At 50.4% G+C, this 23,702-nt stretch overlaps 1 protein-coding gene across 1 annotated transcript in view; it reads left to right on the top strand.

Moving 5' to 3' along the window:
• Positions 1–9,445: 9,445 nt before the first annotated feature.
• PSD2 (pleckstrin and Sec7 domain containing 2) overlaps positions 9,446–23,702 on the top strand; it is a 55,595-nt gene continuing 41,338 nt past the window's right edge. Inside the window, exon 1 of the mRNA XM_030957274.1 lies at positions 9,446–9,546. The gene's annotated coding sequence lies outside the window, so the exon portion shown is untranslated. The remainder of the gene's footprint in view (positions 9,547–23,702) is intronic.

Here is a 23,702-nt window from a genome sequence, read left to right as displayed (position 1 = left end):
GGCTGCTGGGTGCATGAAGCCCAAGCTCCCATGGACACCCTCTCAGTGCATCAGCTGGGGCAGAGTTTAGAGATGGTCCAGCTGAAGAAGGGTTTCCTCCAGGGACAGACAAACCAGGACAGGACTTGTTTCCTTTGAACTTTTCCTGCAGGAGTGCCAAGCTTCTACCCCAGATCACAGGAGTGATCCCCAAACACCCTCAGGGCACAAGCCCCAGCTTTGTACCCTGAATTACTCCATCCCTCCAGAGCAAATGCAGTGGAGCAGATCCAGCCATGGCTCTGCTAATCCCTGAGGGCACATCAGTGTCCCTTTTCCTTGGCTTCTCCCACCTACAGCACCTCTGACCAGGGCAGTGCTCATGGCCTGAGCTCCACTGCACTCTTACAACAGCACTGAGCAGTTTTCATACTGGAAATTGGGATTTGCAGAGATGAAGTGAGTTGATGAAGGAAGTCAGAGCTGTGGGGAGGGAGAGAAAAAGAACGCAGGAAAGCTGTTAATCTGCCATTTTAATTTGCTGCATTGTAGCCTGAGAACTTCATCGTTGCTGAGCTACCACCCAGGTGCTCATCCAATGGGAGCTGCTGGAGATTTGCAAGTAGAAGAGCTTTAAACAAGAGACAACATGGATTAAGCCTGACACTCCATCAGTCCTCCTTCTCTGGGTCCCTGATCTTCCAAGAGGCACCTTTCCCACTTTGCATATAATGTGAACTATTGTATAAATATTTAGTCATTCCGTTGGGAACATTAATTATAAATGGGGACTCAGCTTTTGAAAGCTGCCTCTAGGTCTGGGCACCCAATTTCCATTAATTTTAATGAGAACCAGACATCCAAATCCCATTCGGTGGCTTTGAGCATCTCAGGCAGGAAGCTTCATGTGACACCCCCTGCCTCCATCCTCCCCACTCTGCAGTGTAAGAGCGAGATTTGCAAATACCTTACAAATCCTGCAGATGCCTGAGCTGCCCTTGTGCCATGCCATTGTTGTCTGCTGAGGATGGTTGGGTGGTAGCTTCAGAAGTATTTCTAATAAGTTCATTCAATCCATCCTGTTAGTTCTTCTGCTTTGCACCCCCCTCAGCACTTTGAAACAGCAATGCCTGAATGAGCCCCCAGCCTGTGTGGTTTTTTTGACAGAGAAGCTTTGATGCTTGCAAATGACAGCTGTGCAGAGCAGGTCTGAAATGAATGATTGAATTATCTGACTGATTAAAAATGTGCTGTGGCTTGGAAGATCTGACAGCAAGTACCCACTCAGGCAGCTGACATGAAAGGGAGCACACATGCACGTAGGGTGTGTGTTTGTGTGTGTGTGCATTGGCAAAAACAGCCAGTGAGATGGGACAGACACACAGAGAAGCAGCTTCTTAAGCTCAGCATCCTTTCCAAAGCTCCAAATCTGCTGTGAGATGCTCAGCAAAGCTAAAACTCAGCGTGGTTGTGGAGATAATGATTATTTAGACAGACGTCAGCAGCGGTTTAGGAAATGGAAATTGAGCTAAAAAGTAGTGCAGGCTGGGGAACTACTTAACTGCATCTCAGTCCCTCCTGGCCTGTGGCTGAGGAGGGATAAACTCTGGAAACACAGTTCCATCCTCTGTGCCCTGGTGAGGAGCAGCCCCAGGGGCACCAGCTCCATGGGAACCTATCCCATGATCCAGAGGCTGGAAAAACTCGAGCCCTGGTGAGGTTAGCTGTAAATGGCTGGAAGGATGGAGAAAGGAAGCTTGGTTATGGCTGTGCCCTTGATGCCATCAGTGATGCAACAGCAGATGTGCCCATGAAGCCTTTCCAGACCTACTTCATCTTCCTTCCCAGTCCCCATGTAGTGAACTCTCCCTTGGTGGTGCCTCAGAGAAATTCAGCTCAGCTAGAACAGAAAAAAATATCTGGAAGTGAAATGAATGAAAAAAAATTAAGAAGTGTTTTTTTGCAGATGAAATATATTTTGTTGGCTCAACAAATTCACAGGTTCCTGCTGGAGTTCCATACAGGGGGAAAAAAAAGTCATGTCATAGAAGTTGCAGTTGTAGTTCTTCATTGTGAATGGTCTTCTGATAGTTTGCTGAAATTGATTTTTTCCTAAATTGTCAAACTGTTTTTCATCTCCCTACTTACAGGAGATCACTATCTCGCCCTGACCCCCAGCTCAAAGAGGTGAAACACTGGGCTGTAACTAATTGCTTTATTTGAAATAGTTTTGGTTTGTTCTCCCAGCCCAGCCACTGAATAATTTGCTCTTTGCCCCTTGCAGTGCCATTAGTGCTGTTGGGTGTCTGTAACAGCTTCAGCCTCGCCCTTCCTGCTCCTGTCCCAGTTCCAGTGGTCATTTCCACAAGACTAAATGCTGCAGTATCCTAAGGGCACACAGAGCTAATGGTAGCTCATTGGCATCTGTGTCATCTCTCCATCAACATCCCAAAATGTCCCTCTTATTGAGCCCATTCTGGCAGCTCAGGAGCACTCAGAGCAAAGAAGGTGCTGGGATTCTGCTTATGTAAAACCTCATCACTGCTAATTGTCCCCCTGCAGCCCAGGTGTGGGAGCCCCAGGGCCCCTGTGTTTCTGTCCCACATTTCTCCCAGCCAGGACCTGACTGCTGAGCTTAAATGGAACATCAGATCATTTGAATTCCCTTTTCCATCATCTGAAAATGTCTGTTAATCAACAATTTTTTAAATTTATTTTATAGACAATAGAGAAGTTGTTGACACTCCATCCCTGGAAGTGTCCAAGGCCAGGTTGGACAGGGCTCTGAGCAACCTGGTTTAGTGGAAGGTGTCCCTGCCCATGGCAGGGAGTGGAACAAGAAAAGCTTTAAGATCCCTGCCAACCCAAACCATCCTGTGTTTCTATGAATAGAATTGAAATCAGGTTTATGACTTCAAAAATTGTTTCTAATCCCCCTTTCCCTATCCCAAGCCTTCCAAAAATCAGAGTCAGAGGGCCGGGCCTCTAGGTTGGACTCAGACAATGAGCCTTAAAGGTGAGGGTAGATGGGCAGCACCTCCAGTCAGTCGGTGCTCCCCAGTACCTTGGCCTGAGCTTTCTGCTGCCCTCGCTCACTGTACCTCATCCTACAGGCTGAGCAGTCCTTGGCCTGGAAGATCCAGGGTTCCCACAGCTGAAGCATCCTCACTTTCTCTGTTGTGGATTGTCTCAGGTAACAGCAAATTTTCCTTCCTTTGCTCTCTGCCCCTTCACATCAGTGCTCCAGAACCTGCTCACACCAGCAAAATCAGTCCTCACACCCGCTAAAATCCCTCTGCAGCTCTCTTGGAAATGCTTCAGGGGCTGGAATGCCACAATGAGGTCACCCCAAAACCTTCTCCAGGCTGAACAAACCCAACCCTCATAGTAGAGCTGCTCCATCCCCTTGATCATCTTGGTGCCTCCTCTGGGCTTCCTCCAACAGCTCCACGTCCTTCCTGTGCTGGGACCCCGGAGCTGGAGGCAGAACTGATCCCAATATTGCACCAAGGGCTGCTCCTGCACTCAGGCTGGGGTGGATCAGCAGATGGATCCCTGCAGAGTGCCGGATCGAACCAGGGGATGGACAAACAGCTTCCCTAAACAGCTTCATAACAAAGAAAGAAAATCCATGTTCCCAGAACAGCTTTTCAGCCTCAGGGGTAGATGCTGAAGGACTCGTGCTGCTGCCAATGCGCAGCCCCACGGTTTCCAAAAATGACAGATGATAATTTTCTGTTACCAAAGTATTGCAGTGGATTTGGTGTGATTCTGGATCAGGCCTCAGTTGGACAGATAAAGGTGAATTGATTACTGAACTCACAATTAATGGTTGCTTAAATGCCGTAATTGCATTTGTTCTGAGCAGAATGTGATCCTAAATTGATAATATGTATGCAAGGCACTTGAAAGTGGTCAATTTTCCTAGGTTGGGAACAATTACAAACAAGAAACGATTGGAGGAAAAAACGAGAAAAAATAATGTGTGTTCTAAATGAGGGTTGCTTAAGAAAACTCTGATAGATGCTGTCTCCTCCACAGCATGCACACAGTTCTGCAGCCATTGAAGATATTCTTAGCTAAGAATCTATCATTGTTAAGGAAGATAAAATCATAAATAATAACAGCAAACAGGAAAAGAAGGGATTTGGTAACAAAAGCAATGAATTAACTGTTATATAATGCAGAGACCTGGAAGGCTAATCTGGAAGAGCAGTCAATGAAAATTATGTTTGGTGGCATTAAGGACTATTAGGGAGTGTGCATGTGTGTGTGTTGATGTGCATGTTTGTCAGGAAGAAAATAAATGCTGCATGGTTTTAGATGAAGCTGGTAAAAACTCTGTTCTGATACTGAAAAAAAAAAAATAAAAAAAGTGTCCAGTCAAAGCTTCATAGCTCTGCAGAAGAGCAGCCTGATGGGTCCATATCCTGCTGAGGGGATGGAGAGATGCTGGCTCCAGCAGTAACCAGGCAGCACATTAAATGGCAGCTGGTAAACTGAAATGTTTGTACAGGTCTAGGACTAGAAAAACTCCCTGGAATGGTTTCATGTATGTCAGTACCTGGGTGTTGGGGAAGGGTGTGCCCAGAGCAGCTGTGGCTGCCCCATCCCTGGAAGTGCCCAAGGCCAGGCTGGACAGGGCTTGGAGCAGCCTGGGTTATGGAAGCTGTCCCATGGCAGGGAGTGGAACTGGATGGGCTTTAAGGTCCTTCCAAACTCAGTCCATCTGTGATTCTGTGAAGATAGGCCAACAAAATAGGATGGCATTTGTTTAGGTGAGATGATGGATGGCAGAGAGGGGGAGACTCCTGGCACTGGGGTACAATAAAAGATGGAAGAGATGCTGCAGAGCCCTTGTAGTCAGAAGAACACCAGACTCCCTGTGGGACCTCCAAGGACCTGCTCACTCTCATCAGCTGCTGAGGATACAGTTTTCATACACTAAGTGTTACTGAAATTAGGACAAGTCAGATGCTCTGAGTGGTCAGGTCTGCTTGGGGAGCTGATTTTGTGTCAGCAGTGGGCTCTCAGGAAGACAAGTGCAAATTCATACACTCAGAAACCCTCGTGGGCAGAGGAAGGATGCTGTTTTGGAGGACAGTGACTCATTTGAAAGTTCCCATGAAGGAAGATGAAGAGTGAGCAGAGTGCTCATCCAGCACCATCAATCTTACCTTCTGCCAAAACCTGAAATGCCAGGAATGATGACTCCCATATTGCAGGCTGGGATTTCCCAGGCAGAAGTGCCTACACTGGGCAGGGAATCAAAATTCTCCATGGCACATGGAGATTTCTTTAGTGTGGGCAAGAGAGGTGACTAATCCCTGCACAGGAGATGAGTGCACGCTGTCCTTGGGACTTCCAGAGGGCTCTGGTGGCTGTGCTGGCCAGGCTGGTCCTCAACTCTGACTCCTGGCCCAGCAGCCAGAACATTACTGAGGAGCTCAGAGGATGAACTGTGGTGTAGAAAACCAGACCCTTATGGAGCCCTAAACAAGTTTCACTTGAGTTTGTATGCAGGAGGAGGTTACAAGGTGAACTGATCACAGCCTGGGGGGAAAGAAAAACTCCCAGGGGAACATTCTTGAAGGCACTGGGTTTTTCTGTGTAGGATGAGCCAGTGGTGGCCCCAGACACAGAATTGAGGTGCAGGTCCTGGGACTGGAGTTGTTTCACCTGGTTACTCATTCTAGCATTAATTCTCCTGTTTGAATATAGGTTAGCCTGTTAATGGGGAGGGAGTCATAAAATTCTGATATTTTTGTAGTGTAGAGCTTTAGCACACTCTTTGTTGATGGTCAGTTTGCTGTTGGACAGTTTGTCTCAGGGTGAGGTGTTTGGTGCAGCTGCCTTCTCCCTACACCTGTGAGAGCCCAGCTGGATGCAGAAATTCCAGGGGTGGACTTTTGAACCACACCTTACCTCCAAGGACAGACATCACCCAGGACAAAAAACTGATCTTAAGTGCAAGAGAAATGCAGACAAAGGCTCTCAAGGACTGGCCCTCATTCTGCAGAGGGGCTGTTATCCCCCTCCCCATCCCCCTGTCTGCACCACCTGCATGCAGCAAGGCCCTCACACAGATTTCTCCTAATTATGGCTTCCAGCAAAGTGGCTTGTACTGAAAATGAGTGAAACCCAGCTGGGAAATCCAAGGGATTTCCTGAGAAAAACAGCTGTGTGAGGACATGGAGGCATGCTCATTCCTGGGTACAAAAGAACACTAGCAATGGTTTCATAACAAAAACTGGAGATTGAGCAGCACCCAGAAGTGTCCTTGTGTGCCACAGCAAGCATCAAGAGCAGGGCATGGCTGGAAAACTCTTTGTAATGGGGATTCAGCACTTCAAAAGCAAAGGCATTAAGCAGTTAAGGCACTTTTTAAATGGTGAGGGAAGTCAATAAAGCCTGTGGGGCTGCAGGGTAGGTGGTCCTGTCTCCTCCACTCAGAGTGTGTGGAGCTGCCAGCCTTGGAGCTCATGTTTGGTGGATCCATGGGGCTACAGGACCATGAACCCTCTCAGGACCTATCTTTTCTCCAGGTGTCCCCCTGTGCTTTCAGCCTAGCTGGAGCATTCCCATGGTCTGGATGATGCAGATGTTGGCAGTTTACTTGTGATGCCTGCAGTTCCCTGCTGCCTGGCAGGCTCACAGGGGGTGCTTTGGCTTGTTGGGGGGCTTGTTGGTGGCTCCCCTGATGCTGGTGTGGAGGGAAGGTGTCTTTGCCTCAGGATGCTCCTTCTTCCTCAGAGAACTCGTGTCACAGGTGGCAAAAAATCCAGACAGTTCAGCAGCACACACGGAATCGTAGTTTGGGAGTTTTCTTAATTGGAAGAAAATATTATGACATATTGGAGGCACCTGACAGAGATGTACCAGGAGAAATCCCTGTGCCTTGTTGCTGTTGGGAATGCCCAATCAATGACAGGCACAGGCTCACTACCCTGCCAAGGGGAGGAGAGGAGGTTTCTCCCTGAATCCAGCTGTTGATACACTCATTCCCAGGAGCAGAATGATTGATAACACAGTTGTTTGGAACCCACTAGTGGATATATTCTTAGAAACTAGAACCTCATTTTCTCATGCTGCAAAATGTCATTTCCTAGGACTGGCTGAGCAGAAATTGGATTTTGTTCCTTGCCTTCAGAACTGAGCAGCACAACAGACTGATAAATATTGATTGTGCTTTTATATTCATTTCTTTTTGTTAAAGCACCCTAACCTGATAATTGTTTGATTACAAATACATTAGAGTTGATCAGAAAGAGCAGCAGGACAGACTTTTATGATGGTATTAATCGAATCTCTTTAATGAAGGGACCCTGTGGGAGGTTAAAAGCCCCACACCTGGATTTGCCCAGCTTCTTGACTGTGGCCACAAGGTCCATTTCTGTGTCTCTCCAGCACAGTAACCTTCACTCACACTTGCATTTGTTGGAAAAGTCCTGAGTGTAGCTGCAGGGTGGCCATTACATGGTTCATTACCAATCCTATCCCTGGCAAACGACCCTGTGTGCTGTGCTGGGGTATCCCTGCTGGAAGGATCTCTGGCCATGTTCTGCTGAGCTGCTCCAGGACATTATTTCACCTGATGGCTGTGTTGCAGGGTTAGGATGTATGGCTGTAGGTTGTAATTGTATTTTTAATTTGGGATGTCGGGGATTTGTCTGCTCATTCAGCAATGTGTGTTCCCTGGAAGAAGAGTTCCAAGAGACAGAGATCTAGGGAGAGGTTTTCTCCTTGGAATCAGGAGGGGGATCTGGGGCAGAAACCAAACCCTTCTTCCTCACTCAGAGGTTTGGTGGGGCTTGGAGCACCCTGGTCTGGTGGAAGGTGGCCCTGCCCACGGCCTGGGCTGGAACAAGGTGGTCTTTCATGTGCCCTCCAACCCTTCTGTGGTTCTGTGACCCCACATCCCTGCACAGCAGTCAGGGTGCACTTCCTGGCTCCTGTGTGCCACCCAGACACGGGTGATGCCAGCACAGAGTGTGCCTGCTCTGGGGGAAGGACCCCTGTAGCTGGCCCAGGCTAAGGGACCACTGGCTTGTGCTCCAGTGGGGCAGCTTGACCCAGAGAGCACGCCCCACCCCTCACCTGTGCACCCACAGAAACCTCCACTGTATTACAGCCACCAGAAGGCCAAGGGACAGGGTTTGCCATAAAACACTGCTCTGTCAGTCTGGTAAAAGCAGGAAAAGCCTTGTGCCCCTGTGCCTCTCCACCCCACACTGCGTCCCCAACACTCCTGGTGAGCCAGGTTCCTGGGGACACCTGGGGACAAAGCCATTGCCTTTGCGTGCAAGAGCTGTCAGGATGGAGACGTGTCAGTGGTGGTGAGCAGCACCAGCTCCAGCCCACCGTGGTGGGAGAGGCCCTGGAGGCAGCTTGGCAGGCACAGGACAGCACTGCTGCTGGAGCCTGGGATGGGATGGGATGGGATGGGATGGGATGGGATGGGATCCATGGGATGGGATGGGATCCATGGGATGGGATGGGATGGGATGGGATGGGATCCATGGGGTGGGATCCATGGGATGGGATGGGATCCATGGGGTGGGATGGGATGGGATGGGATGGGATCCATGGGGTGGGATCCATGGGATGGGATGGGATCCATGGGGTGGGATGGGATGGGATGGGATGGGATCCATGGGATGGGATGGGATCCATGGGGTGGGATGGGATGGGATGGGATGGGATGGGATCCATGGGGTGGGATCCATGGGGTGGGACCCATGGGATGGGATGGGATCCATGGGGTGGGATGGGATGGGATCCATGGGGTGGGATCCATGGGGTGGGACCCATGGGATGGGATGGGATCCATGGGGTGGGATGGGATGGGATGGGATGGGATGGGATCCATGGGATGGGATGGGATGGAGCTGCAGCAGGTGGGAGTGTCCAGAGGCACGGAGCAGCCCAACCTGCAGTGCTGGGGTGTGCACCAAGGTGGGTCCTCGAGGCATTCCCAGTGCTGCACGGCTGCGTTTGGAGCTCATCGGTTGTTAAAGACACTGAGAGCATTTGGCAGGATTTCAACCCAAAACTTGAAGCCAGTGTCGATTCGCAGGGTGAGGATTTGCTGGCAGGAAGCAGAGCAATCCCTCAGCGCTCTGCAGGTGCCCGTGGGGGGACAAGCCCCAGCACTCCGGGGACACCCCTGGCAGCTCCTGCGCTGCGAGCGGAGCCTCCCCGGCAGCGGCGGGTCTGCTCCTGCCGGGGGCTCTGCCGGAGCTTTATTCCATCCTTTCCCTGCTCCATTCACCGTGCCTCCTGCCTCCTCCCCCTCTCCCGTCCCTCCCACCCTGCCTGCTGGATCCCCAGCAGTCTCTTGACACCTTGGGGGAAGGCTGGGAGGTGTAACCATCGGCAGCGAGCGAGGGAGAGCAGGAGAGAAGGGAGAAGGAAGCCAATAACAGGGAGGTCTAGGAAGGTGGCGGAGGGGGAGGGACGGGGCCACTCCTCCATCGGTGGGACTGCAGATTATTTTGCATGGATTGTTGAAGAGAAAAGGGAGCTGCATTTGTGAAGGGACCAAAAAATAAACAGCTCATTGCTCGGGTAAGTGCCAGTGCGAGCTCCCCGGCTCTCATTGTCATGCTGTACATCGATCCCCCCTCCTATTTTGCTTAGTTATACTGGGTTTGGTTCTTATTAGGATTATTTGATGCATCAGCTGTGTGCTTCAGAGGCTGGAGACTGACTGGTACGTGTGTGTGTGCGTGTGTGTGCGTGTGTGTGTGCATGTGGGAAGATGCCCATTCTCTGGATATACATTGACACATTTTCCAGCTCTCAGTGTGGTGTCTCATTGGCAGTGTTACCCCAAAGCGTGCCTTACACACACACACAAATGATGTTTGCTGCTCCTGCCTTTAAAATCCACTCACACACGCAATTATTGAAGCTGAAAATTAAAGAGGGGCTCTTAAATCACACTCCTCAGTGGTAGGGGGCTACCTCTCTTTATCCTGAGCCTGACACGTTCAGTATTATGTTTTATAGCAAAGCTACATTTAAAGATCAATTCGGCAGTGGTTATTGCATCCAAATTACATGGTTGTCATGGAGATGGTACAGAGAAGCTGAAGTGATATGACTGCATCTGGACTGGAGTGGGGCTTTGCTGCCGAGTGAGATCCTGCCTTGCCTCCTGTGTCTTTTTGTCTCTGCTGGGTTACAATTTCTTTTAATCTTGAATGAAGCAGTGCTGTATTAGAGGATTTAGAGGTCGAGCTGCTGGGAAGGGTGTGTGTTACCCCCACTCAGCGCTGGGTTATTATCATAATTGTTCTATTAACGTCTGCCTCTCCCTGAATTTCTTCCACAAGTCTGGGAAGGAGGAAGGCGTGAGAAGGACAGATAGTTTTCTGAGCACAGCTAGGGCTGGGAGTACTTTCTAAAAGGATACCTGCCATGGCCACACCTCCCTGCTGGCTCCCACACCTTGGGGGACAAAAGGGAAAGGATGCTCTGGTTTTAGCCATGTTTATCTTCCATTTTGCTGCCTCAACTTTGAGGATTCAAGGAGCCAGTCACCTGCTCCTCACTGTGTCAGAGCAACGGCTTTTTAAAAATTATTATTTAAATTATTATATTTGTTTGCTTTGCAACTGGTAATATGGATGTGTTGGCAGTTGGGAAAGAAAATCCATAATTTATGAGAATGAAATTTTCCTGCCTAAGGCTAGCTAGAATACAAAGAGTATATCTGTGGGAAGGGCATGTTATATGTTACAGATGTGTATTTCTCTAGTGGCTGGGAGTAAATCACACTATTGTGCTCATCTTCATTATTTTGGGTGTTAGGCTGGCTTTAGTCAATATTTAATCTAAGCTCATTGTGTGCTCGCACAATAAACGTGCAATTTGGAGCCTAACTTTACATCTCTAAAATGCTCTGGGAATGCATGTGGCATTGTCTCCATAAATGCAATTTCACCCTTTTCTGTGAGACCAAGCCTATTGTGGGCATGTAAATATAGTAAAAGGCACTGGTGGAAGCAAGCCCATCAGAATGGCAGTGTTTCTCTAATTGTATCACTAAACATAAGACAGAATTAATTACTAGGATAAACAGAGCTTTGTAGGTCTTGGATCAGGATAATATTTGCATGGAGTTCCAGGCCTGCATTATAGTAGCTGGCATTATGGCTTTAATTCCCCCCATGCCAGTAGATAATGTTTTTAGCCAGGAGTGGAGCATATTCTCATTAGATATTTTTGCTTTAAAAATATGTTAAATCCCCATGTCCTTGTCAAATTGTCCATTGCAACTGTTCCAAAGTCTGTGATTCAACTAGGATTTTCCTTAATGTGATTTTTCAAGTCCAAGCAAACAATGGATAAAGTCTGGAAGTGGGTGGCCGAGTCCAGAGGGGATGTCAGAGAGATGGCTAATTCACAAAATGGATGGTTCTCATTCTGGGCCTCTTTTCCCCCTGAAAGTTAGGCACAAGTGGAGTTGAAGTGGGTAGTTTTCCCTGGAGATCTCTTTGGGGGTGTGAGGTTGGAAGCCAAATAGTTCTGCACTAATACTGAGTTCCCTCCTGTCTCAGCACCTTCAGCCCACCCTAGGATGTGGCTGGATTATTCTCTGGGGAAACTGAGGCTTGGCATGGTTAAATGACTTTGCCAAGGTGACAATGGCAGCGTTGGGCAGGGGACACAGGAGCTCTGCCAGGAAGAACCTCTGTGTGACCACCAGGCCTGCTCAGTGCCCTGCTTGCATGGGGAGGTGGTGGTGGGGAGCAGTAACTCCACTCCATGGAGACCAGGTGGGTGGGGTGAGGCTGTGTTTGCTGAGGCCACTCATGAGAGCTCCACAGAGGGTGGCAAGAGGGACTCAAGCACTTTCAGACCAGTCTGAACTGTCCAAGGTGAGGATTTGCTTTTCTGACCTCAGGCTGTCCTCCTTGCGTGGCCCATCACGTGGCTCTTCACATGAAGCACTCACAGGTGTCTTGGCTTTCTGCTCTCCCCACTGGTGCTGCTCATCTCTCATCTCCCTGCTGAAATATCCTGAATTGCTCTTCTGGACTTCAACCCACTTCTCTGCTCTCCATCCCATCACCCAACACCTTTTTGTCCTCTTCCTCCATGGGTTTTCCCAGCAATGAAGTTCCCTCCATCCAGCGGTGCCACAACTTTCCATGCCATGGGTTTGTGTGCGGTGTGCCTGTCCTGAGGCACACAGTGCTGGGTAGGTCAGGCCACCATGCCAAAGCAACTCGAGTGAAAAGTCTCCTTTGAAATCTGAAGTAGCCCCATGTGGTGTCCATGGTTCTGCACAAAGCTGGAGCTGGTTCTTGCTGCCAGAAGGAAATGGAATTCCCTGTTCAATTCACACACAGACACCTGTGTGTGGCCCTGCTGACTCTCACAGGTTGCTGCAGTTGCCAGCAGGATGTTCCCTGGGCTGGGAGGGAGCTGTGGCTACTGCCAGCAAAGTGCTGGCTGTGGGCACAGCAATTCCTTGGAGGTTGAGTGTGAGCAGTCCCTGGAGTGGGTGATCTGCTGGTGGAAGTGGCCACATCCCCTGTGGGTGCTGCTTGCTCTGCTGCCTGACAGTCTCTGCTGTGGGCACACCTCTTAGCCAGATTTGCTGGAGGTGAAATCATCCTCCTTGCCCTTTTGGCAGGAAAATGCCTTTCCCAGGGATGTGCTGGGCCAGGATCCATGGGAGGCCCAGTGCATCCAGGTTCTCAGTGGCTGGATGGAGCCATAGGAGTGGTTCAGGGGTGGATTCTGCACTGGAGGCTCGTGGTTCTTCCCTGAGGGGTTATGGTGTGAGAGGGACAGGGTCAGTTCTGGCTTCTCACCTGTCCAAGCTGGACAGTAACCACCTCTCCCTTTGTCCTCGCTGCTGTCCTTTGTGCTCCTGCAGGAGCTCCAGGAGTGGCTGAGATGCCTGGGGAGGTCCTTCCCTGCAGCCCATAGCCCTGAGCCTGGGCAGCACCCAGCTCTGCTCAGCTCCCAGGTGGGGACACTGGGGATTCCTCTAGAGCAAACACTGCCCATCACTGGGTCAGGCCCAGTGCTCCCTCCCTTGCACCAGGCAGGGCCAGAGGGAGTAAGGAGCTGCAGGCAGCCCCAGCAGACATTCTGCAGCTGAGCCCAAGCCCCTTCTTGTGCTCTCCATGCTTTTTCTGGGCTCTGGGCCTCAGCCTGGCACTGGGCACACGGTTTGTCACCTACCTCTTCACCAGCACTGCATTTCCTCCACTCCTTCCTCTGCCTCCTTCTCGTCACCTCACGTACTCCCCATGTGGTTTCTGTGCTCTGTGGTTTTGAAGGGCCTGTGGAAGAGGCAGGGCTGGCAGGTGGCTCAGGCTGTCTGCTGTCAGCTTGTTTGAAGGAACTGTCCCCATGTCCCCACGTCCTGGCCAGGAGCTGTGCTCACACTGGGTCCCAAGAGAGGAGACCACACCTGAAGGGATCTCCCCAGCACCACTCAGGGGTGCCATGGGAGCTGCTCAGGGTGTCACCTCTGTGGTGCCACCAGCCTTGCCTCATCCTCTGCTGTCTTCTCTTCTTCTCTGAGACATCCTGCATGGCTCCCAGCAAAGGGGGTGCTGGTGGGATGCCCTGACATTGGTGGCTGCTGTCACACACCTCAGCAGGGGCAGGGAAGGGGCAATACTTCCTTCCAAGCAGGATGAGCCCAGGATTCATCCCAGGATTTTCTGCCTTCCTCTACAGCATGGGACATGGTCTGGTTCCAAGGATGATCTCCCAAAGCCCCAGTCTGGCAAAATCTTTGTGCACTGGTTTTGTGTCTCGTGCTCTCCAGCTCTGACAGCTCCACACTGCAGAGGCCCCCAATGTCTCTGGGAGCTTTCCATGTGCTGTGACTGTGGCAGGGACATGCTGGGGACAGGGCTGCTCTGTGACCTTTGGGATGAAGTGTTTGCTGGGCTGGGGGCTCACAGCTGGATTTGGTGTCTTGTACGGTCACTGCCCATCCTTGTCTCCCCCAGGCAATGCAGCTGAGCTCTCCTGTCCCTGTGGCCTGGCTGAGAATTCAGAACTGAATTCCCCCTCAAAAGGCAGAACCTAGGAAAGCAAACCCCAGTGATGTCCCCTTTCTGGGGGTTACAGCATGTGCCTCTGAGTTTTCCTGATCAGCATCAAGCAGGAAAACTGACATCAGACCCCAGTGCCTGATCTGCTCACGGTTCATCAACCGTACTGAAAAGCCTAGGGAAAATGATGTGAGCTCAGCCTCCTCTCTGGCTTCTCCTCCCCCATGTGCAGTTGTCTCTCTATTATTTTCTTGATATGGAAAAACAAATTTGACCCAAATATTTTTTTCTTTTAAATCTTTAAAAAATTTTAAGATAGTAGGGAAATGCTGTGATACCAAACTAAATTGAAGGGTTGCATTTTTTTTGTTTTCTGGATTTGCTTATATGTTCCAAGTCAAGGCAAAAAGCTCTGTTCTTGCAACTTTTTGGGTTTTTTTTAAATCCAGCTCTTCAGTGGTTTCAGCACAAGTGCATCACAACCCTAGGTAAGGTCTAGCTGACCTATAATTGCAATTTTCAGCAAGTGAACAATTTTTCCAAAAAATTTCACACAGTTCTATGCAAAAGCCTCATAGAAGTGGAGAGGATGTTCCCTGTGGTACCTTCCAGCCTTCCTCCAGCACCTGATCCAGAACTGGGATCTGAGGCCAGCTCAGGGAAACATCAGGTGCTGCCATATAGAGAGCAGGACCTGCTGCCTGCACCTCCTCCCCAGCAGGGCCTGGGCACACTCACAGAGATCTCTGCCCACTCTGTGCATGGCCACTTGCTGTTGGCTGGTGCTGGACACAGGAAGAGAGGATGGCCCTGGAAGGTGCCCCTGCCCATGGCAGGGCTTTGGAATGAGGTGATCTTTAAGGTCCTTTCCTACCAAACCATTTGGGGACCCTGTGGCACTTTCTCCAGGTCACCCACAGCCTCTCCCCTTGCATGTCCTAAAGCAGCATCTCATCCTGGCAGTGCAAGGAGGGTTTGGATGACATTCTCAGGTACAGGGTGGGATTGCTGGGCTGTCCTGTGCAGGGGCAGGAGCTGGACTAGATGATCCTTGTGGGTCCCTTCCAACTCAGGGTAGACAGACCTGGCAGCCTTGGATGAGTCCGGCCCTCAGTGTGGCATGAGGCACTGTCACAGACATCTTTTATAAAAAATTATTTCCTTAGGATTTTTCCTCCTGAGAAGCTGAGAGGCCTCAGGTACAAAATGTAAACAATGATTACCTGCTGCTGTGGAATGCAACAACAGGTGGATCTGTGATTGGTCTCATGTGGTTGTTTCTAATTAATGGCCAATCACAGTCAGCTGGCTCGGACTCTCTGTCCGAGACAGAAGCCTCTGTTATCATTCTTCCTTTTCTATTCTTAGCTAGCCTTCTGATGAAATCCTTTCTTCTATTCTTTTAGTATAGTTTTAATATAATACATATCATAAAATAATAAATCAAGCCTTCTGAAACATGGAGTCAGATTCTTATCTCTTCTCTCATCCTAAGACCCCTGTGAACACGGTCACAAGGCATTGCTCCCAGTGCTGAGCTCACCTTGTGTGGGGCTCTGCTCCTTCCCAGATTCTGCATATTTGCTCCTCAAACAGGCACTGGTACCCAGCCTGTGGGAGTGGATGGAGGAGAACTGGGAGCCTGGAGCTTTGGCACTTGCTAGGAACAAAATCCATCAGGCTGTGGATGCAGCCTGCCCAAGCAGGACACAGGCACAGGGGAACAGAAGTGGTTTCTGGCCAGAAGGGAATACACGATGCAGGAGAATTCTGCTAAATTAAAAATATATATTTGTCTTTACTGGTACAACAGAAGCTAGGGGAGCAGGCAAGAGGAACGTGAGAAAGCTTTATTTAATTAGATTATAAGGCCCCAAAGGCTTCAGACTCATAAAAAAAATGAATTGATTTTTGTAATTGAGGATGGGGTTTCTGCCAAGTCCTGCCTTAATGAGTATTTAGGTTTTGCCTCCTAAGTTAGCAGCACCAGGCAAGGGCAGCTATTCAAGCCACTCCTCACCAGAGTCCTGAGCTTGGAAACAGGAGCTGCCTGCCTGCAGCTGGGAGTGTTAACCTGCCTTTCCAGGAAAGGACATTGTGTGTCCTTTCAAGGCAGTTTATCCAGCTCTTTTGGTATTCTCTCAACATGAAAGCCCTCCCTCTTCCCCAGAACCCAGGGGGCAGCTTTTTCCATGCATGGGTGTGGAAACAGAGGCAGCAGATAATCATGGGGCTGGTTATCCTTGCAGAAGTGCAGAGAATTAATTTGCTGCAGCAGCTGAGGCAGTTTTCTTTGGTGGCTCCTTTCTAGGGGCTGGTGGGACAGGTGTGTGCCACTAGAGCCCATCCTGTCCCCCCTGCCTCTCCTGCAGGTGATCCTTAAAGCACAGCACCTGAGCATGGTGAAAGGGTGTTTGGGGCATGCACAGCTGGCACCTGCCTCTGCAGGAGCCATGGGACACCAGGGAGGGATTTATCCCTCTCCCCAAACCATAAGACTGTCTGGAAAGAGCCAGAGATTTTTATCCCAGACTTTTGGACCTACCTCCTTTCACCCTTACAGGCTTCCTCCAGAGTCTTTTCATTTTTGCATGGAAGAATGGGGAGAGTTGAGTGTGCAGAGGTTCAGGATTTCCTGTGTGCCCCTGCTGTGAGAGCTGGGGTAAGTCCAAGAGGAGGTGATTCCAAAATGCCTGGTGGGAATGTTGATCCAGAGCTGCCTGGGGACCAGGAGCAGAGTAATAAGGCTGGTTTGGATGTGCAGGATCACAGCAAGATCACAGCTTGATAGCAACACCTAAAATGCAGATGTGTTACTATTACTGCCATCAGAGCAGGGGAGCAGAAAAGTGGCCACAAAATTCCAGCAGCACCTGGTAGATGTAGGGAATGGTCCTGTAGCAGAAGCCTGTGCTTTATGAGCTGGGTATTTCCTGAAAGCAGAAGAGCAGGAAATCCACTGCTCTCCAGATAGCAGCAAACTGCAAGGAGTGCACCTTGTGGGGACACTGTCCCTTTGATTCTGCACACTGTAACAGGCAGAGATTCCCATGTCAGGCACAGCACTGCAGTTTGCACACTTGTGCCCTGCAGCAAACGCAGCTGCCACTCCTCGTGTGCCACTGTGTCATTGGGTCACGGGCTGCACCAGGCTGAGCAGCACTCATCTCCTGAACCTCTTTCATCTTTACAGCACACTGATTTCTGGCAGGCCCCTCTGGCCTCCCTGTGCTTCAGTAAAGCCTCAGTCCAGCACGTAATTCATCAGTTCCCAAAGTCATTGTTTGATGCCCAAATGTAAAGGTGTCTAAGGAGCAGGAGAAAAGCCCTGAGAACACCTAAAAGAGTCTGCTAAGAGGCACAATGACCCTACTGCAGGCTGGTATAGCAGCTCTGCTCTACCCTTGCCACAAAACCTAGTGCAGGGTGTCTCATAGGTCGAGAGAACCTTTTGGTCCAGAGCAGGTGTGGTTAAAACACTGTCCTGCTGCAATTACATCATCCTGATGAGCTTTTTGCTCTTTTTATAATTCCCCTGAGGAGAAGCAGCATCCTTGTCCCTATAAAGCACCTTTACATCAGTCTAGAGTGTGCCTGTTAGAGTCCTTCCTCAGGGAAATCCCGCTGCTCTCACCATGGTTGTCCAGCACATCCATTAAGGGCAGACCCAGCCTCTGCACAGGAGCTGCAAAATGGCTCCACCAGGGTTTCACTTGCACTTTCTGGACAACTTGCTGTGTTTTCAGAACAAGTCAGCTTCAACATTTCAGGCTGCTCAGAGGCATTCATGCTTAGGGAGGCCAGATCTGGCCATGTCACAGTCAGATGCTGCTGTGGAAGTGTTTGCAGCCCGTGTTCAGCAGGACTGGGCAGCAGCCCCATGCTTTTCATGTGGCTGTTTGCAGCAGAAGCATCAGAGCTGGGGCTGCACTCAGGCTGGGGGGCAGAGAGCAGCAGAGTGAATTCTTCTGCTTTAACAAAGTCTTCTGATGCAGATCAGACCCAGCCTTTCTGCTGACTCTGAACCCTGGGGGCTGAGCTCAGCTGGAGATGTCTACATTTGGGTGAGCTGACTCTCACTCAAAGTGCTTTTCCATGTATTCAAGCAAGTTCTGGTATACCCAAGTTCTGAGCAGCATCTCCTGTGCCATGTTAAAGATAATGATAACTCAACACATCCTAACAGAGCACAGAAATCCTGCTTTTCCTTCAGTGATTCCACCCTGGCCTGTAAGTTCTGAGAATAAAAATGCAATTATATTTTCTGCCATTTCTACACCCTGCTGACTGCAACCTGGGAGACTGAGCAGACAGCACATCATTACACAGATTTGATGGATCCACCAAAAACGTAGGTGTGCCCCAGACCATTTTCCCTTCAGTGAAAGATGCTGGAGAAAGGAGAGAGTGGTCATGCTGCCTGCAAAACAGACACCCTTTCCAGAGAACACGAGTGAGAGACTCCTCCAGCATGGAAGAATGATGAACTGTCGGTCTTACCTTGGTTTTCTACAGCTAACAGGCAGTTTTCAGAAAGTCAGTGATCATCTGTTTGCCTTGGAAAGATTTACTTGGCCCATGCTTCTTTTACAAGAATGTTTCCTGCAGTTTTGAAAGGAAAAGTGGAAATTTTGGGCTAAATCTGCCTCCTGAGGTGAGCTTATGGGTGAAGTACTCACTAGGAAAAGGGCTGATGTTCACATCCTAGTCTGAGAGCAGTGATTTTCCTACACCATTGTCCTGTCTGTTCTCCTGTAGTGGCTTCCTCTCTCCACTTTGCCTCTCAAGTGTCTTGACTTGGTCCTGGTGATGTATTAAAGTCCCTTCATATTAGATCTCATGTTCTCAGGCTGTTCCTTGCAGATCCTCTGTGCAGACAGCTTTATGCCCAAGTGGAGCTGCTGACTTTAGTGGGATTGCCACGTTTCGTGCCCTAACACCCTCTAATTTCAGGCAGGGAAGTTTCAGCCCTGTTGGCTGTCAGGAAATCTTGGCTGAGTCTGTGTTTTCAAGCCAAATAAGTGCATCTCAGTCTGATTGGGGTGAGGGAAGCTGCTCTTCCTTTCCTTTCCTTTCCTTTCCTTTCCTTTCCTTTCCTTTCCTTTCCTTTCCTTTCCTTTCCTTTCCTTTCCTTTCCTTTCCTTTCCTTTCCTTTCCTTTCCTTTCCTTTCCTTTCCTTTCCTTGCCTTGCCTTGCCTTGCCTTGCCTTGCCTTGCCTTGCCTTGCCTTGCCTTGCCTTGCCTTGCCTTGCCTTGCCTTGCCTTGCCTTGCCTTGCCTTGCCTTGCCTGCACTGAGATGAACAGAGAATGTCCCCCCTGGTGTGACAGTTACCCAGCTGTTCCCCTCACAGATGGATGCCTCGCCTCAGGTCCCAAGTGGACACTGGTTGATCCTGTGTTAGTGCTGAAATCAGTCAGAGCAGTTCGTCCTATCTGGACTCCCCAACAGCCTTTTCTGGACTCAAACATCTTCAGCAGTCAAGGTCCCTGCTCCCTGTCCATGGGTGCCTTGTACCAATGCTCCTGGTTTGGAGGCCAGCTGGAATTGCTGACATGGTGACCCTTAGGAGCATCCAAGAGTCTTGAAGCAGGTGTTTCCCTCAAGGATGTGGGGACCATCACACTGTGCACAGAGCTGTGTTGGCAAGCAGAAATCATGCTTAACTGAGGGGCAGGGAGAGCCCTTTGGAGAGCAGGGCTGAGTCTCTGCTGGGCAAAACAAGGACCATTCCTCTCTGCCAAGGGAGCCTGGTCACCCTCCTCACTGAGGCTGAAGTTATTCCTTTTTACCTGGTGATGGTCCAGGGTGGAAATGCAGACTTTTTGAGATGTCTGTAGATGTATATAATGACATCCACAGTGCTTGCTGTTCTCTTTCTCAAAGGAGAATCCCCTCCTTCATCCTCCAGCTTCCAGAGAGGCTCTGTCACTCACGCTAATGCCAGCAGGGTGTTTCTGGTGGTTCCCTGTGGATGAAGAAGTGCTGTGTGGAGAGAATGGGAGATTTCACACTCTCACTGATGAGTCAGGAGTTATCTGGTGTTGCAGGTTGCTGCCCGTCACCTTTGGACACCATCAGCTGGCTCCAAACCAGCTTTCTCTGGTGTCAGCACCCACAAAAGTCTGTTTGCTGTCGTCCCCCTCTCCTGACAGGTTTGGGAGATGCTCAGGAAGACCTTGCTCCCTGCTCTCTGGGTCACACTGGGCTCCCAAGGAGCCCAAAGCCAGTGCCCAGCCATCTCTGCACATTCTGGACTCTCAGAGCTGCTGGTCCCCACATGCCTTGGGCTGGAGCCATCTGTCTGCACACATTGTCTGCCAGCTTCTGTGGTCAGAGGATCCCCATCAGAGTCTGATGTGTTCCTGGTCCTCATCTCCGAGGGTTATGGATGTGTTGGAGTGTGAAGGGAGTTTGCCTCCCTTCCAAAACTCCCTTTCGTTCTGCAGTTCTGCTCTCCATCCCTCTGGATGTCTCTCTCCCAAGGGGACAAGCAGGATGGGCTCGCCTGCTGCCTCCTGAAATCCTGCAGCGAGGCGTTGCATGGGTTTAGTGTAGACAGACAGCATGGCAGGAATTTCCTTTTCTGGGGTCTGAGTCAGCTGCCAGCCCTGTTTTATTATTTTGGGTACTGGGAGAATGTGGGGAAGGAGGATCAAGCAAAGGGAGGGAAAGAGAGGGGAAGAAGCTGTTTCCATTTATGGGTTATGAGAAGCAGTTGCAACTCTTGTGGATTTTTATGGAAGGTAGCCCTGGCTGTGGGGAAAGCTGGGTTTTAATGAATTCAATTACAATGCTGCACAGAACTGAGTGGAAAGGCCCCACAAACAGCCTGGTTTTATATAAAAAAACCCCAACCCTGTAGACAATCAGACTATAAACTCCCCTTCCAGAGCAGGTGAGCACCAGAGCAGACAGGTACAAGTGAGGATGGAGCCAACTCTGAGCTGAGCCTAAAACCCCTGAAAATTCCTGTCTTGAGTTGGACTCAACCCAGCATGGACTGATTACAAGCTGTTTGTTCTGCACTAAGGCAAGGCTGGGACTCACCTGTTACCCTGAACAGGCATCCTTCTCTCAAGATCTTCTCTGAGCTCTGGGAGCTGCCTGAAGCGTGCCGGGGCACAAAAGGCCTCTGCCCCTTTTCTCCACTTTTTTTCCCATGCCAGCAAAGAGCTGGCTGGGATCCTTTGGTATCACTGTGATCCTTTTACAGCTGCAGGCTTGAGATCTGTGCCATGGGCTCCTGCAGCAAACAACCTCCTTGGCCAGACCCACTGAGTGGGGAGCATTGTGCTGGAGAGGCTGGAACAACATCCCTTGGGAGCTGCCCTTCTCCTCCCTCCCACAGGATGCAGTAAAATCTGCCCTCCTTTGCTGTTCCCTCTCTGGAGGCTCCTGGTTCTCTCTGGGCCACAGGAGGATTCCTGAATTGCAGTGGGTTTCTGCAGGAGCAATCCACAGGGAGCCCTGCCAGGTCTCCAAGGGGGTCAGGGCTTGTTCCTGAGGCAGGGAGGATCTGGGGATCAGACAGACTCCACTGACTGCAGCAGGATCTTTGTCCTCCCACAGTCAAGCTGAGAGGCCCTGGGTGGGATTTGAAAGGAGACTATTCCGGGAAGATTCCAAACCTGACATGCTGGAACACAAGGACATTCAGGTCCATGTTCATCCTCATCCTGGACCTTCTGCCTCAAGCTCACACTTCTCCTGGGGGACCCATCAGCTCATTGTCCCTGTGCTTTGGCCCACTTTTTGTGGAGGCTTAAGTGACTCCTAGCAGGTCACCAGGATGTAAAGTGAGGGTGCAGCCACAGAAACACAGAACCACAGAACACAGAACACAAAACCACAGGCTGGGGAAGGTTGGAAGGGCCCACAGGGGCTCCTCTGCTCCAACCTCCCCGCTCCAGCGGGGCCATCCCAGAGCTCAGGGCACAGAAATATCTGGAATATCCCCCGGGATGGACACTGCACAGCCTCTGCCCTATCTGCTCAGGGCTGGCACTGCCCAGGGCAGCAGCTCTGCCTCCTGGGCAGGGGCAGCTCCTGGGCTCAGGCCCTGCCCGTGGCTCTGGGGCCATGGCTGGGCCTGGAGCAGAGCCTGGGGCTGCCCTGAGCCTGCGCACAGGGACAGACTGGGACACACAGGGACAGACTGGGGGACACAGGGACACACAGGGACAGACAGGGACACACAGGGACAGACTGGAGGACACAGGGGTACACAGGGACAGACTGGGCTGGGCTCAGCCCCTGCCTGTGGCTCCGGGGCCATTGCTGAGCCTGGAGCACAGCCTGGGCCTGCTCTGACCCCTGCACACAGGGACAGACTGGGGGACACAAGGACAGACAGGGACGCAGGGACAGACAGGGGCGCCCAGGGCTGAGTCCCCTCTCCCTGGGGCTCCTCTCCAGGCTGAGCAGCCCCAGCTCCCTCAGCCTTTCCTGGGCACAGAGATGCTCCAGGCCCCTTTTCAGCTCCACAGCCTCCCATGGAGCTGCTCCAGAAGCCCCAGGTCCCTCCTGGCCTGAGAAGCCCAGAGCTGGGCACAGTCCAGGCTCTCACCCCTTTTCACAGGTTTGAGATCATGGTGCACACCCAGGGCTGGAGGAAGGCTCAGTGCACCAAGTGCTGCCCAGCCAAGGTGTCACTACAAGGAAAGGAACATGCAAAAAATACCAAATATATTCTGTTATTATTCCCGGTTTTAATAACTGCAAAAGAGTGCAAACAGAAAAGCTGTTAAGGATTTTAAAATTCATCTTTATTGTTTCCCATAAGCAAGAAGCTGCTGTTGTTTCCCCAGGATGAAGTTTAGCAGGAGTCATTTGGATCTCAATGTGTCCTAATTGCTCTAGGGACGCTAATAAAAATTCAAAATAAGGAGCTGTAGGATTTGGTTTCAAGAAAAAGCATGTTCCATGCACAGTGATTTCTGATTACCCAAAGGCTCTTTTTTTAGCATGTAGCTGGTTTATTTTAGTCTGTGGGATATGTTTTATCCACGGCCTCTTTTCCACATTGGAAGTGAAGGATGTAGGAGCTGCAGTTTGCACTGGCAGAGATGGATGGAAACCACTGGGACAGCATATTGCCCATGAGCAAGGACCAGGAGTGCTCCAGGGGCTCTGTGATGTGTAACTCTGGCATCAGTGTGTGGCTGAGGGCTCAGCCCACCCTGGTCCTCACAGCCTGCAGAAATGCTGCAGGTGACTGAGAACTTGGTGTCACCAGGGAGGGACTCCTGTACAGAGCAGGGGGTGATGTACAGAGCAGTTTGGTGCTGCACAAATCTTTGGTGTTTCCACATCTTGAGCTCACTATGCAATGCTGCTTTCCCTGTGTTCAGACTGTAACAGAGCAATGGATGTAAAAGAATTAGAGAAAATCCAGAAAAAGGTAGGCAAATACTCAAAGGGGTGGAGAAGCTTCTGAGAACAGTCTAAGAAGGCAGGGTCTACAATCTGGAGAGGAGAGGCTGAGAATGAGAATGAAGTCTTCAAAATCATATAATCATATAAAAAACAAGCCCATGGGGGAAATAATTGAGGATTTTCACAACGAGAATGGTAGAAGGTTTTTATTTTCAGCCATGTTGAAAGGGCAGAGGTCAAAGCAGAGACATAAGAAGGAAGAAATGTGCTTCAAAAAAGAAGAATCATGGCTGTGATCTCTCCATGTCTCTACAGGA

Source organism: Camarhynchus parvulus, chromosome 13, assembly GCF_901933205.1.
Source record: "Camarhynchus parvulus chromosome 13, STF_HiC, whole genome shotgun sequence".
NCBI lineage: Eukaryota > Metazoa > Chordata > Aves > Passeriformes > Thraupidae > Camarhynchus > Camarhynchus parvulus.
Note: the sequence above shows the minus strand (reverse complement) of the source record. Positions and strands in the feature narration are given on the sequence as shown.